At 50.3% G+C, this 16,122-nt stretch overlaps 1 non-coding gene across 1 annotated transcript; it reads left to right on the plus strand.

Moving 5' to 3' along the window:
• The first annotated feature begins 13,160 nt into the window (after nt 1-13,160).
• On the plus strand, nt 13,161-13,242 carry TRNAS-GCU (transfer RNA serine (anticodon GCU)). The gene has a single exon. It is a non-coding gene; the product is annotated as a tRNA-Ser (tRNA).
• Nucleotides 13,243-16,122: the final 2,880 nt, after the last annotated feature.

The raw sequence follows: 16,122 nt of genomic DNA on the forward strand, positions 1-16,122 counted from the left end.
CCCCCCCCCCCTAGGTGCGTGACGTCATTTATGGACGGCCCCTAAGCGGTGAACTCTCTTAACCGCTATGAACCATTGCATTCACCGCAATCAAAATTTGTTATTCTACTTTCAGAAATAAATCGATGCCAAGCGTTTCCCCTGGCTGGCTGGGGTCCTTTCCACCCCAACAGTCTGTCTGTCTGTTCGTGGCTGCGACCACAGAGCCACCGTGCCTCCACAGCTCAGGACGCCATCTTGGTAGGGGCACGGTGCGCGCGTGTGTGGGGGGGGGGGGGAATCGATAACAAGTATAACCCGTTTTTCACTATAAATCCTTTATATGCGTGGCGGCTAGAGTCCTCTCGTCCTCTGGCTTGAGATGGCTGCCACATATGGGTCAGATGATTGCATGCCACCATTAAGCAATTGGTAATTAAATATAATATTTTTGTCCTAAAAAGTGTAAATTTTGGAAAAAACATTTTCACGAACATTAATTGTCACGCAACGAGTCTGTGTGCAAATGTCAGCTCGATTGGATCACGGGAAGTGGGTTAAAAAACGACCGCAGATTTACACGGTCGTAAGCAAGCAAGCAAGCGAACTTAATATAAAGGATTTAATAAGTATAACCAGTAAAAACAAAGTTTTTCACTATAAATCCTTTATATGCGTGTGGCTAGAGTCCTCTCGTCCTCTGCTTGAGATGGCTGCCACCTATGGGTCAGATGATTGTCTGCCATTATTAAGCAATTGGTAATTAAATATTTAATTTGTTTCCCTAAACAGTGTAAAATTTGGAAAACAAATTTCACGAACATTAATTGTCTCGCACAACGAGTCTGTGTGCAAAATGTCAGCTCGATTGGATCACGGGAAGTGGGTTAAAAAACGACCGAAAGATTTGCACGGTCGTAAGCAAGCAAGCACGCAAGCAAGCAAGCATGCGAAATTACTATAACGGATTTAAAAACAAAGTTTTTCACTATAAATCCTTCATATGCGTGGCGGCTAGAGTCCTCTCGTCATCTGGCTTGAGATGGCTGCCACATATGGGTCAGATGATTGCATGCCACCATTAAGCAATTGGTAATTAAATATTATATGTTTGTCCTAAACAGTGTAAATTTTGGAAAAAAAATTTCACGAACATTAATTGATCACGCCCAACGAGTATGTGTGCAAAATGTCAGCTCGATTGGATCACGGGAAGTGGGTTAAAAAACGACCGCAAGATTTACACGGTCGTAAGCAAGCAAGCAAGCAAACTTAATATAAAGGATTTTAAAAGAAAACCGCATTTGGCCCTGTTAATGGACAAATCGTGTTTAAATTAAAAAAAAAAATGATTACAGGTGTTTGCTTTCGATTGCTTATCTTTTTTTATCTGGTTGCAGCAATTTTGGTCTACCTCCACAGCCTGTTTCCTGAACTTTTAACCGAGATTGGAGCGGCCCTGCTCGGCTGACTGCAGTCTCTGCCTCGCCCGCCTCACCCCCCTTCGACTCCGGGCGTGGCTAAGTTGCACGTGGGCTGTGACCGTCAGACGGGAGCAATGTATCCTTCCACGCTATCCAACCATAATTTAACATACGATGTATATATACACACACGCACAACAGCTGTGTATTGTATATACTCTACTGTCGATTCACTGGTCCCCAAATAAACACACACATATATATCGCTTATATCCCCGCCTCTAGTCAACGCGGTGTACGTAAGGTATTTGTTTCACGTTGTACATTCGTGCGTTTTTTCACCGCAACTGATCTAGAACGCATTGAAAAATTCTGCACGGTATCCGTGCCGCAGCCTAAAACACGTAAAAAATTCTGCACAGTATCCGTGCCGCAGCCTAAAACACATCAAGACAATTCTGCACGGTATCCATGCCGCAGCCTAAAACACATTAAAACATTCTGCACGGTATCCATGCCACAGCCTAAAACACATCAAGACAATTCTGCACGGTATCCATGCCGCAGCCTAAAACACATCAAGGACAATTCTGCACGGTATCCGTGCCGCAGCCTAAAACACATCAAGACAATTCTGCACGGTATCCGTGCCGCAGCCTAAAAACACATCAAGACAATTCTGCACGGTATCCGTGCCGCAGCCTGTTCACCCCCCACCCCTACCCCAACCTCCTCATTCCTGAAAGGATGTTGAGTGACCCCTGTCCCAAAGCTACCAAGCGTCCCGACAGCTTGTAAAGGCTACAACAGGACCCACCGGGTCATTGTTTTACGTTGGCGTCGTAGATAACGACTCGGACGTATTGACTCGCAGCGGGGAGCATTGCGCGCTGAGGAATCTTCCCCTTTCGTCCAGGGCGCCGCCAAACTCTCTGGGCCACGGAATTCCTTCCCCTCGTTTACAACTCGACAACAAAGACGCTCACCCCCCCCCGCCCCGCGCCCCTTACCCAACAAGAGTCGCGAGGCCTGTTAGCGATTCACCGCATCGCGTGCGTGCGGCGGTGGCGGAACGAGCGTGGAGGCAGTGCATGGGGGTGCCTTGCCCCCCCCACCCACCTACCCCCCTCTCACCCCCTGGTGGGCAAAGCTCCGAGTTGGGCCCCTTGCCAACCTCCATGAGATTTGTGTTGTCGACAAATAAACTTGTTTAGTGGTGTGTTTGGTTTCGACAAGAGGAGCCACGATATGTAATAGCCTCTGGGTGCGACCGTGCGAGACAAATCACAATATTGGGGGGGGGGGGGGGGCCCCACATGGCCGATTGCTGCACCCCCTTAGCGGACGATGTAGCTACTACGCCACTGGCGTGCAGGAACAGATTATTGTCAATGATTGCAAGGTTAACACGCATTTAACCCCCCCCCCCTCCCAAACCTGTCTCTCACTAGGGATGGAACGGAGGTAGACAGAGACGCAATGCAGACGGGACAAAACAAAGGCGAGGCAGTCAAACGAATTTCCGATGCGTAGGAGAGCAACGTTATCACTCCAGAATGTCTATGTGGGTGTGCCGCTGTGTGTGTGCGTGTCAGCACGTCGTGATGGTGATAGTCTGGGGAGCGGTGGTGTAGCGGTTAGCGTTACGCTGCGCTACAAACCCGGCGACCCGAGTTCGATTCCCGCTCACGGCCAACACCGGTGACGATTATCTGAACCGGTCCCGAGCCACCCCTAGGTCGACTCAGTCTCAAATGAGTACCTGTTAGGCGGTGTGTAAACATCGCCACTGGGGAGACAAAGGCGGCCGGGCGTGGTGCTGGCCACGCACCCCCTCGTGTGCCGTGCCGACCTTCATAGGTGCTACTCGCTAACAGCACTTGCCCCAACAGTCTGTTACAGGCTATAACGGAGGAGGCGGCAGCGGGGGGGGGGATCTTTGTCCCTCGTGTGTCACCACATTTTACGCAGGGGCGGAGGGAATTCCCCGCGCATGTAGCGACAGCGGCGCTAACGAGGCCCCCGCTGTGCGGTGGAGCCACGCGGACCGTCCGATGGGTGCGCGCTGTCAAAACAAACCACGTTAGCCCGGCAGCGTGCTTAGCGAACCCGCGCGCGCGCGTTCAGACTTCTGCCGCATCCTGTGAGCGGGGTTCAGTCGATGTCTCCGACGCGGCATCGCCAAACGACGCCGTGACATGTCAAGGCGGCAGTGGCGCGTGAAACTCCCCCCCCCCCCCCACCACCACCACCACCACCTTAGCCGCCCTGAGTTCGATTGCCGGCCACGACAAACATGGGTGGCAAAGCGAGTCCTCTGCACAGTTGCTAGACACGTTGACGCCGCCCTTCATCCACTCGCAAAGTAGCGGCGTGGTGAAGTAGGGTTCTCACCACCACAACTGGCGTGGTAGTGAGAAGCCCTTCATCCAGCAGTGGGTCGACAAAGGCCGCTCTGCACGAATGAAGACCTTTGAAAACACAATTCGGCCATGAATGTTTTATTGTTTTACTAACCCGGCGACCCGAGTTCGATTCCCGCTCGCGGTCAACGCTAGTGACGAATACCAGAACCGGCCCTGGGCCTCCCCTAGGTCGACTCAGCCTCAAACGAGTACCTGTATCGGTGGGTAAAGATCGCCACTGGGGAGACAAAGGCGGCCGGGCGTGGTGCTGACCAACCCACCCCGTCGTGTGCCGTGTCGGCCTTCATAGGCGCTGCTCGCTAACAGCACTTACCCCAACAGTCTGTTGAGGCTATAGGGTGGGATCTTTGTCTTTGTTTGTACGTCCTTGCTCTCAAGGATCTCTCACCCCCCCTACCCACCCCTCCCCTCTACACCCCCCCCCCACCTCATTATAATTGAAGTCGCGCGCGCCTCCCGAAAAAAAATCGCGCGCGCACCCCCCTGTTTATCTGAGTGTCCGGGATTAGCTGCGCCGATATGGCAACGATTATCATCCGATTTAAACGCCACAACGGCGCTCGCCGCGAATTAAACCCCCCCCCCCCCCAAAAAAATTGATATATAGGAGCGCGTCGAGACAGAGGAGGGTCGAGTCCTCCCTCGGAGCGCACCGCCCGATATCGCGGAACGCTTTGAGAGTAGCGCTAAACGTTTTTTTCCGTTCTTTGTTTTTTAACACTCACAATCCGTTTTCCATTGGCCAACGCTTCGTATACACTGCCCCGGTGAAGGTCACCCCAGCAGCCATGGTCTATCCGCTGCTGCTGGGTTGATGGTCGCCTCATCGCCGTCATCATCATCATCATGATCGTCGTGTGCGTGATAATGATGATAGTCACCATTTTCATCATCGTCGTCAGCCATGGCGCATGGCCTATCCACCGTTGGATGTAGGCACCCCCCCCTCCCCCATAATCCTTCGCAGCATCAGCAGCCCGTCGTCGATGTATCCTCATCCAGCAGTGGATTCACACAATGGCGTGTACGTGTACTCTGCCTGTGTGTGTGTGCTGTATATGCATCAGCCAGTCATCTCAGTCATCTCAGTCAGTCGACCCGTGGCACCTGGGTCTGCCCCGTGACCTCCTGCCAGCGGGCGTTCGACACTTCACGTGGCCTCAAGGTGCACATGGCCTGGCACAAGCGCCGTGGTGACGTCACCGCCACTTAGTGGCGAATGGCGGTTATTGTTGTTGTTGTGCTGTATATGATTGTCTTTGTACTCGAGGGTAGGTGCTCGGTGAAAGCACTTGCCCCAACAGTCTTGTGAAGGCTATATGGGAGATCTTTGTCTTTGTACTCGTGGCCCCGTGGCGCAGGAGGTGAGCACACTGAGCTACGAATCCCGCCACCTAAGTTCCATTCCCATTTGCGGCCAACATTGATGACGGACATCTGAACCGAATCCAGGTGTGCGCTGTGCGTCAATATCGGAGACAAACGCGGCCGGGTGTGGTTCTCAGCAGTATGCGTTCGCGAACAGCACTTGCCCCAGCCAGCGTATTTGTACACATCTTCACGTGATCGATACACGGGTGGCCTTTCAGGCTGTCGTGGCAAGTGCCGTTAGCGAGCACCTATTAAAGCGGGCACGGCGCCCAGAGAAGTGGTATAGCCAACAACACGCCCGACAGCCTTTGTCTTCCTCCAGCGCTTATTGTGCACACAACAGGTGTTCAGTTAAGACTGAGCCGACCTAGGGGGGGAGCCTCTGAACCAGTTCAGGTATCACACGCCACTCACGTTAGCTGCGATCGAGAATCGAACTCAGGTGACTGGGGTTCATTGGGCAGTTGCGCTAACCGATGCACCACCGCTCCGCACAAGACGATACAAGCGCACACGCGAACAAGCGACATACGCCAACGCAAAACACGTGCACGCCAACACACATACAGATAAAGACAAAGGTGCCCCGTATAGCTTTACCAGACTGTTGGGGCAAGTGCTGTTAGCGAGCACTTATGAAGGCAGGCGCGGCATACGAGGGGGTGGGTGGTCAGCACCACGTCCGACCACATTTGTCTCCCCTAGGCCGAGTCGACCTAGGGGGAGGCCCAGGACCGGTTCAGATAAGCGTCGCAGCGCGCTAACCGCGACACCCCCCCCCACCCAAGTACATTTGCATACATTGTACAAAAAACACACAAGCGCACAAACCACACTCGCAGCACATTGCACGCGTCCACAGACACACCCACACGTCAAAGCCCTCGCACGCACGCATTCACTCACACACCCACACACCCACACACCCACACACTCACACACTCACACACCCACACACCCACACACCCACACACTCACACACCCACACACCCACACACTCACACACCCACACACTCACACACTCACACACCCACACACTCACACACTCACACACTCACACACCCACACACCCACACACTCACAACACTCACACACTCACACACCCACACTCCCACACACCCACACACCTACACAACTCACACACCCACACACTCACACCACTCACACACCCACACACCCACACACTCACACACCCACACACTCACACACTCACACACACACCCACACACTCACACAACCCACACACACCACACACCCACACACCCACACACCACACACACCCACACACTCACACACCCACACACTCACACACTCACACACCCACACACTCACACACTCACACACCCACACACCCACACACTCACACACTCACACACCCACACAGTCACACACTCACACACCCACACACCACACACCACACACCTCACACACCCCACACAACACCACACACCCACACACTCACACACCCACACACCACACACTCACACACCCACACAACTCACACACCCACACACTCACACACTCACACACCCACACACTCACACACCTCACACACTCACACACCACACACCCACACATTCCCCTCACACTCACACACCCTCACCACTCACACACACACACACTCACACACCACACACCCACACACCCACACACTCACACACTCACACACCCACACACTCACACACTCACACACCCACACACTCACACACCACACACCCACACACCCACACACCCACACATCCCACACACTCACACACCCACACACCCACACACCACACCTCACACACCCACACACTCACACACTCACACAACCACACACCCACACACTCACACACTCACACACCCACACACCACACATCCACACACTCACACACCCACACACTCACATACCCACACACTCACACACCCACACACTCACACACCCACACACCCACACACTCACACACTGACACACCCACACACTCACACACACACACACCCACACACTCACACAATCACACACCCACACACCCACACACCCACACACTCACACACCCACACACTCACACACTCACACACCCACACACTCACACACCCCACACCCCACACACCCACACACTCACACACCCACACACCCACACACTCACACACCCACACACTCACACACTCACACACCCACACACTCACACACTCACACACTTACACACCCACACACTCACACACTCACACACCCACACACCCACACATTCCCCCACACTTACACAGCCTCACACTCACACACCCACACACTCACACACCCACACACCCACACACCCACACACTCACACACTCACACCACCCCACACCCCACACTCTCACACCACCCACACACCCCACACCCCACACACTCAACACTCACACCCCACACACCCAACAATCCACACACTCACACACCCACACACTCACTACCCACACCTCACACACCCCCCCCCTCACACACTCACCACCACCACACACCCACACACTCACCACTCACCCACTCACACACCCACACCCCACACCACTCAACACACATCCCCACACCCCACACATTCCCCCACCCTCACACACCCTCACACTCACACACTCACACACTCACACAACCCACACACTCACACACCCCCACACCCACACACCCACACACTCACACACCCCAACACTCACACACCCACACACCCACACACTCACACACCCACACACTCACCACCACCCCCCACACTCACACACCCCCCACTCACACACCTACACACCCACACCCTTCACACACCCACACACTCACCCCACACACCCACACACCACACACCCACACACTCACACACCCACACACCCACACCACTCACACACACACTCACACACTCACACACACTCACACCACACACTCACACACTCACACACTCACACACTCCACACCACACACTCACACACCCACACACTCACACACCCACACACCCACACACACAACCACACACTCACACACCCACACACTCACACACCCACACACTCACACACCCACACACTCACACACAGCATGCCCGCGACGCAGCGTGCGCGCGCGCGCGCTCGGCACTTGGGCCGCTCCCATTAGGGCGTGCTGAAGTGTTTTACCTTGCAATTAGGATTAGCAGCAATTATCTCACCCGCCGTTAATGGCCTCCGGGCTCGGGGATTAGGACAATATTGTAGCTGTTTGTCGCGAAGTCCCTTCCTGCCTCCCTCTAACCCCTTCTCCCCCTCTACCTCCCAACCGCCCCCCACAATCAGACCCACTTTCTTCTTATCCATAACCTTCCCACAACCCACCCCCCCCCCACCACCCCCAAGATCCTAGCCGCCAGATATTTCGCTTTCGATGCATCCGGTGAATGGAATGATTAATCCACGTATTAATTAGTAGGCCCGCGCGTGTCAAAGGGTTACCAAATTAGAAGTGCGGACGGTTTAAGCGGCAGCCTCGGCCACAGACGCCGCGTGTACGGCGAGGTCGCGGTCCGTGACAAAGGGGGGGGGGGTGGTGAGGGTGAGGGGGGGGGGGATGAGGGTGAGTGGGGGGGTGAGGGTGAGGGGGGGTGAGGAGGGGAGGGGGGGAGATGAGGGTGAGGGGAGGCAAATCCGTGCGTGCGCTTACCTCCCTGGTCGCTCCCGGTTTGATGCGCGATGACGACCTAACTCGCGTTCTTCGTTCAGCGTGAGCAAGCGTCCTGACGATCGTCGGCAGCGACTCGTTAGACCAGCCGAGGGCTCTCCTGGGTGAAACTCGGCATGCACGCGAACTCCGTGCATCCTCGCAGCGGCCTTCTGGCCAAAGGCGGTCAAGGTGCAGACGCCCCTTCGGCGGCCCTGGCTGGAACGCTCTTCCTGCACATGTTTGGAAGCCGCCGGAGCTGTGCACTTTTAAATCATCTAAATTGAAAACGCAGTTTTGTAGAACTGCTTTTTGTGTGTTTGGCTTGTTGTTCACTCCCCCACCGACCCCGGCCGCCGCACCTCCGATTAGCTCGGTTGGCTACGTACGGTGCGAAATAAGTTCAACATGTTCTTGGTTCTTTCGGTAAAGTCACGTAGAATGGAAATAAAAAAAATAAAATAAAAATAAAACATAATAAAATAATTCTCACGACGTTTCGGCCACAACGCAAGCAGCCGTCCTCAGGTGAAGAACAGGTCTGTCGAGATAACAGACTCTGTCTTCTCGACAGACCCGCGTTGTGGCCGAAACGTCGTGAGAATAATTTTATTATGTTTTATTTTTATTATTTTATTATTTCCATTCTACGTGACTTTACCGAAAGAACCAAGAAGATGAATCCCTGCAGTCACGAAAGCTTTAAATCGAAATTTAAGTTCAACATGAATACAATGATAATATTGATACTATCATCATCACTGTTGAGCGAGCAGTTTACAATAAAAAAAGTTGAATTTTTTTTGGCGGGGTTAACTCAGCCCATCGCCACTTTGTTTGGATAGTCAACAGTGGTTGTCCTGCTGTGGATGGAATTGCCCCCGCCACAGCAATGTGGAATCGCCACGACTGACCTTTAAACGTAACAAGAGCACCGTCTCATTTTTAGTAAGACGATAATGCTGCTGCCGATTATAATTTGATAAAAATGATGAAATTCAGCCAATTATTATAATCGTACCATATCAGGGGGGAAAAACAAGAAGCAAGTTTTGCTGGATGGCTGTCTGCCTGGATGCCTGGCGCACGACCAAGGAGGCGTGCGTGACGGTAACGTCACAGACGCACGTCTGCGTGATGACGTCACCCGCATCCCACGCGGTGACGTCACGCCTCTCCCTCACCCACGCTTCACGTCCGCGTGCGGTGGAGAGATGGGTGGAAGGAACATGTGCTGAGGCTTTCGTGACCCCAATGTTACTCGTAATAAAGGTGGGGGGGCGAGGGGGAGTTGAGTTAGATCGCGTAAATATAAATGAGTTTCGGAAACAGGAAGACCTCTTCACAATGCTGGTAAATTGCCTGATGAAGCTGGTTGTCGTAAATGACCAGCGTCAACGTGGCAAGTCCTCGGCTTGTAAATGTTGTGGGTTTACTCTCCAGCGCACACCGGTGTGGTGATAGGTAAATAATTGGCACGTTGTGGTTACCTTGCAAAACCTTTACTAATTGGCTGTGTCGGGTATGGTGGTGGTGGGTGAACGACACATGTATATTCATGCGATCTAACAAAAACAAAACACCCTTTAATGATGAGATCAGTGGAGCAAAATCAACCGTTATTGTACGGTACTGACACTATGCTCCCAACGCCTTTGCTACCCCTCCTTCATCAATCAGCACTGATTTAATAAGGCCACAAATAAGGTCACAAACTCCAATAACAATAACCAATCGTAGTTGCAGTAGGAACTTGAATGATTGCACGTCCGTTGGACCTGAAGACGACCGCTTGTGTCGCGATCGAAACCTCGTTTCTTGGTTATTTTCTTTGAACCTATCCACGTGACTTTACCGAAAGACCCAACGAATACGATTTCCTGCAGTCACGAAAGCTTTAAGTCAGAAATATCTCCTTCTTTGCTAAACCCAATTCAAACATCGAATCGTGGATCGTTCGCACCGTCCCATGCATATTATGCAATTTCTACAGCAGTATGAGACCTCCTTTACCAGTGGCAAAATATAGAAAGAGGTATTTACCCTTTCAACTGGTACAAAAACTGACACGTTTGTACCAGTTGAAAGGGTAAATACCTATTACTATATTTTGCCACTGGTAAAGGAGGTCTCATAGTGTAAATGCTTACCCCGAGCTCTCAATACTCTGATAGTGCGCTGTTTTTGAGTTGTACGCCTTTTGGCGTCATCTGGTCCAACACCAATGGAGACTAGGCTCTAAGGAAAGCTGTCTCGGGTGTGGACCAATCAACTTCAAGGACAGTGCATATCATTATCATCATCAGAGTTGTTTCTTTTTGTTTGCATTTTGACTGCTTGTGTTGTGGTTATTGCAAACATGATGCCTTGTATAAAGGTGTCAGTTTTTGTACCAGTTGAAAGGGTAAATACATATTACTATATTCTACAGCAGTATCACCATCCTAATCATCATCATCAGCAACAGTAACTATGATCAATCCACTGCTGCTGAGCGACCTATCCAAGCCGTCACCATCACTCACGACCCCGCAATGCGCGACAATCGCTAAATGTACATCGATTTTGTTGTTGTTGTTGTTGTATTTTCCATTCCGGCAGAATATCAAGGAGCTTGCTGTGAGAGACGCGTTGAAGGGTAAGACTGCAATTCAATCTCCTCGTGACGCTGCCGAAGGCCGACGAACGAGTCCACTCGAGGCGGTGCGATGCTGCCACCTGCCGTGTACACAAATGAACGAAGCATCCGCGAGGACAACCAAGGGTGTTGGTGGTGGCCAGAGGTCGCAACCGGGTACCCGATACCCGTACCCTACCCGATACCCGGCTACCCGTACCCGGCCGGCCGGGTACGGGTAGCCGTTTGCGACCCTGGTGCGGCCGGGTACGGGTAGGCCGTGAGTCACTGGTGAGTAACCGTTTGTCACTCATTTCGGGTAGGGTACGGGTACGGGTAGGGAACGGGTACCCATTTGCGACTCTGGTGCGGCCGGGTACGGGTACGGGTAAGGAATCAAAACCCGTTTGCGACCTCTGGTGGTGGCCCTGCGGCTCTTTAAGGACTGTGCTTCGTGGACGTTGTCGTATTCACGCTGAATTGAGGCTCTTGAAATGTTGTGCGGGGTTTTGTAGCGAATTCGAAAAAAATGCTGTTCTTGCTCCTGGACATATGTACAAACGACTGGAGAAATAGCTTCTCGGCTCATCGGATTCCTCCAGTGTTGATACATTCTGATTGTGTAGACGGTTACGACCGTGGTACTGGTCACGGTGACGGCTGTACCGATAGCAGCGATGGACAACCACAAATAACATGGACTCATCACATTCGTAAACAGCACTTGCATTTAACACGGGGAGTGGATTACAGACGACGTTTCGGACCAGTGGCCCTTTCTTCATAACACATCAGCTATGTGATGCATGAGGGTCAGTGCCCGAAACGTCGCCTTTTATACTGTATAGCGTAGCCGCGAGAAGGTAATATTCGTCGATTAAGAAAATGCATTGGTGCTTTGAGCCGTTGACACAAAACGGCATTCGCCGGGACGAGAAATGCACCCCAATTATCTTCTCGAATCATTCGACGGCATCTCTCGGTCACACGCACACGCACACACATTAGCGAGCACACGGCGTTTTCTGAGACGAATGCCAATTTAGAGAGCGATGCAGTAGTTTGGTGGGCACGTCCCTTGGTGGACACGGCCCATGGTGGACACGGGCCATGGTGGACACTGGGTTTGGCTGCACTCTCCTCTGCTTCCCACAACATTGCAAGAGTTATTAGTGGCAAATTATATTTGTATATATGTGTGTGTGGCATTTAAAGTTAATTACGTGATAATGTACCCAGTTATCGCGCAATCAACTTGCATCATTAATTACATAATTAAATCGCTCTTGAAAGCCTCGCCGAAGGTCTCAATAACTTTTTTTTATTCAGGAGGTATCGTGCTGCAATGGAACTTTTTGTCACACATTTCCATCCATGAGTGCTTTGGCTTCGCGCGGGCAGAGACCGGAGTGCCCGGAGAAACCCCACCACGTGGTCAGAAGGGTAGAACAATCTTGATTTGAAGCTTTCGTGACTGCAGGAATCCATACATTTTGTTTCTTTCGTTAAAATCACGGAGGTATAAAATAAAATAAATCACGACGTTGCTTTCCCACCTGATGACGGACGCTTGTGTTACGCCCGATAAGTCGTGATTTATTTTATTGTATACCGACGTGACTTCACCAAAAGAGCCAAAGAGTAGTGGATAGCAGCTCAGAGCTCCCACGCAGTTTCAATCCGGCAGACAGAACAATTTCTTTGGACGCAGCCCGTGCACGGGGGACGAGGTGGCCGAGTGGTTAAGGCGATGGACTGCTAATCCATTGTGCTCTGCACGCGTGGGTTCGAATCCCACCTTCGTCGCGAGTATTTTTACGATTTTTTTTTAGTCGCCAACTGATTTCCGACGCTACACCTTACCGCTAATAAGTATAACCCGTAAAAACAAAGTTTTTCACTATAAATCCTTTATATGCGTGGCGGCTTGAGTCCTCTCGTCCTCTGGCTTGAGATGGCTGCCACCTATGGGTCAGATGATTGTCTGCCAGTATTAAGCAATTGCTAATTAAATATTTAATTTGTTTTCCCTAAAAAGTGTAACATTTTGGAGAAAAAAAATTCACGAACATAAATTGTCTCGCACAACGAGTCTGTGTGCAAAATGTCAGCTCGATTGGATCACGGGAAGTGGGTTAAAAACGACCGAAAGATTTGCACGGTCCTAAGCAAGCAAGCAAGCACGCGAACTTAATATAAAGGATTAAAAAAAAAACTCTGCACGGATAGATTCAAGAAGCTACCGAAGAACGAATGCCATCCTTCCGTTCCAAGTTTGCATACCAAGCTCACAACAACACCTGGTACGTATTCAACAGTCACAGGCCATTCATCCAATTGATGATTATCGAGGCCGAACCGATAATGGCTTCGCTTTCCCAGGGCTAACGAGATCGGGCGCATTCCGAGTGATGTGGTCGTGAAACTGCAACCGCAAAACTGGCTTCGTTGAAGACGCTGCGCCAAGCAAGTCGGAACCAGTGAGATTAAACTAAACTTTGTAGCTCTTACATTTAGATTTAAAGCTTTCGTGACTGCAGGGATTCATCTTGTTGGTGCTTTCGGTAAAGTCACGTAGAAGGGAAATAATAAAAATAAAACATAATAAAATTTCGATTTAAAGCTTTCGTGACTGCAGGGATTCATCTTCTTGGTTCTTTCGGTAAAGTCACGTAGAAGGGAAATAATAAAAATAAAACATAATAAAATTTCGATTTAAAGCTTTCGTGACTGCAGGGATTCATCTTGTTGGTGCTTTCGGTAAAGTCACGTAGAAGGGAAATAATAAAAATAAAACATAATAAAATTTCGATTTAAAGCTTTCGTGACTGCAGGGATTCATCTTCTTGGTTCTTTCGGTAAAGTCACGTAGAAGGGAAATAATAAAAATAAAACATAATAAAATTTCGATTTAAAGCTTTCGTGACTGCAGGGATTCATCTTCTTGGTTCTTTCGGTAAAGTCACGTAGAAGGGAAATAATAAAAATAAAACAATAAAATTTCGATTTAAAGCTTTCGTGACTGCAGGGATTCATCTTGTTGGTGCTTTCGGTAAAGTCACGTAGAAGGGAAATAATAAAAATAAAACATAATAAAATTTCGATTTAAAGCTTTCGTGACTGCAGGGATTCATCTTGTTGGTGCTTTCGGTAAAGTCACGTAGAAGGGAAATAATAAAAATAAAACATAATAAAATTTCGATTTAAAGCTTTCGTGACTGCAGGGATTCATCTTGTTGGTGCTTTCGGTAAAGTCACGTAGAAGGGAAATAATAAAAATAAAAAATATTTTTATTTTATTATTTCCTTTGTAGCTCTTCATGATAAAGGCTTTTGGGTTAGATAAATGTGTCGCAACCCCCCACCACCCGACACGGCCAATCAGTAATACATTTGTCACGTTAACAAAACGCCAATTCCTTACTTCTTCTGTGTTTGATGAGTACTCAAATTCTAAATGTTGTGGATTCACTCTTCAAACACACCGGTGGGCTGAAGAAGTAACTAATTGGCGTTTTGTTAACGTGACACATTTTTGACTGATTAGCCGTGTCGGGTGGTGGAGGATTGCGACGCAATTATACTTAGGCGATCTAACCCAAACGCCTTTATTATGAATAATACTGGTCGCGAAACCCTACGTGTTAAACTCTCTAGCTCTTTTTTTCCAAATCAGAATATCTATGTACTAGCTTGTTTGCCCATCCAATGACGGGTGCATATTGCAGTACATCTGAAATATTCAATAGAAAAGTTGTTCAGCTCATGATTATTAATGAAGGGGGGGGGAGGGGGTTGCCACATGTGGAGTGACGTCACCCCCTCATGGTTATTGGGAAGAGGTGCGGCATGTGGAGTGACGTCACCCCTTCATGGTTATTGTGAAGAGGTGCGACATGTGGAGTGACGTCACCCCCTCATGGTTATTGGGGAGGGGTGCGGCATGTGGAGTGACGTCACCCGCTCATGATTATTAATGAGGGGAGGGGTGCTGCATGTGGAGCACGTGCCCTTCTTGTGCGTTTGTGTAAATTTCCACGCGGGCATGAATATTAATGATGGTGGGGGGGGGCTCTTTTGCAGTGACGTCACGCACGGATGTAGCACTGTGCTGCGTACATTTATTTTTTACCGTCACTTTCTGTAAAGAAACGTCACATTTGAAGCGACTTTGCGTAATAAATTATTTAATTCAGCTCGACCTTCCTCGGCGTGAGTGTAAAAATTCACCCACTACTGAATATCAATGAGGGGGGATGGGCCTCATGTGGAGTGACGTCACGCAGGGGGGGGGCTCATGTGGAGTGACGTCATGCGCGGGACGGACAGACATTTCTGGGTGATTTTCGTAGGTAATCCTGGAGAAATCCGATGAGCTATGAAGCTCTTTTTCAAAGATGTCCGATAGATTCACAGATGTCCAGTGGCCAGAAGCGACCTGGCCACCAAAGATTGCTCAACAATGTGGCTTATCACGTGGACATTTCGAGCAGCCGAATACTCAAAACGCTTGTTTCCAAATGTGGAGATAAAATCCGTAAAACCCGGAGAAAAATCCACGCGACCACCAGAATAGTGACACGCAAACTCCAAATATACAGGAGGCGTCAGCGTCGGGATCGAACCCACGACCTCCTGCATACCAGGCGAGGTAGTTAACATCTCCTAGCCACCGCGGCGCCCAAA

The sequence above is a fragment of the Lethenteron reissneri genome, chromosome 41 (assembly GCF_015708825.2).
Source record: "Lethenteron reissneri isolate LAM-NWPU_2019-01 chromosome 41, ASM1570882v1, whole genome shotgun sequence".
Classification (NCBI taxonomy): domain Eukaryota; kingdom Metazoa; phylum Chordata; class Hyperoartia; order Petromyzontiformes; family Petromyzontidae; genus Lethenteron; species Lethenteron reissneri.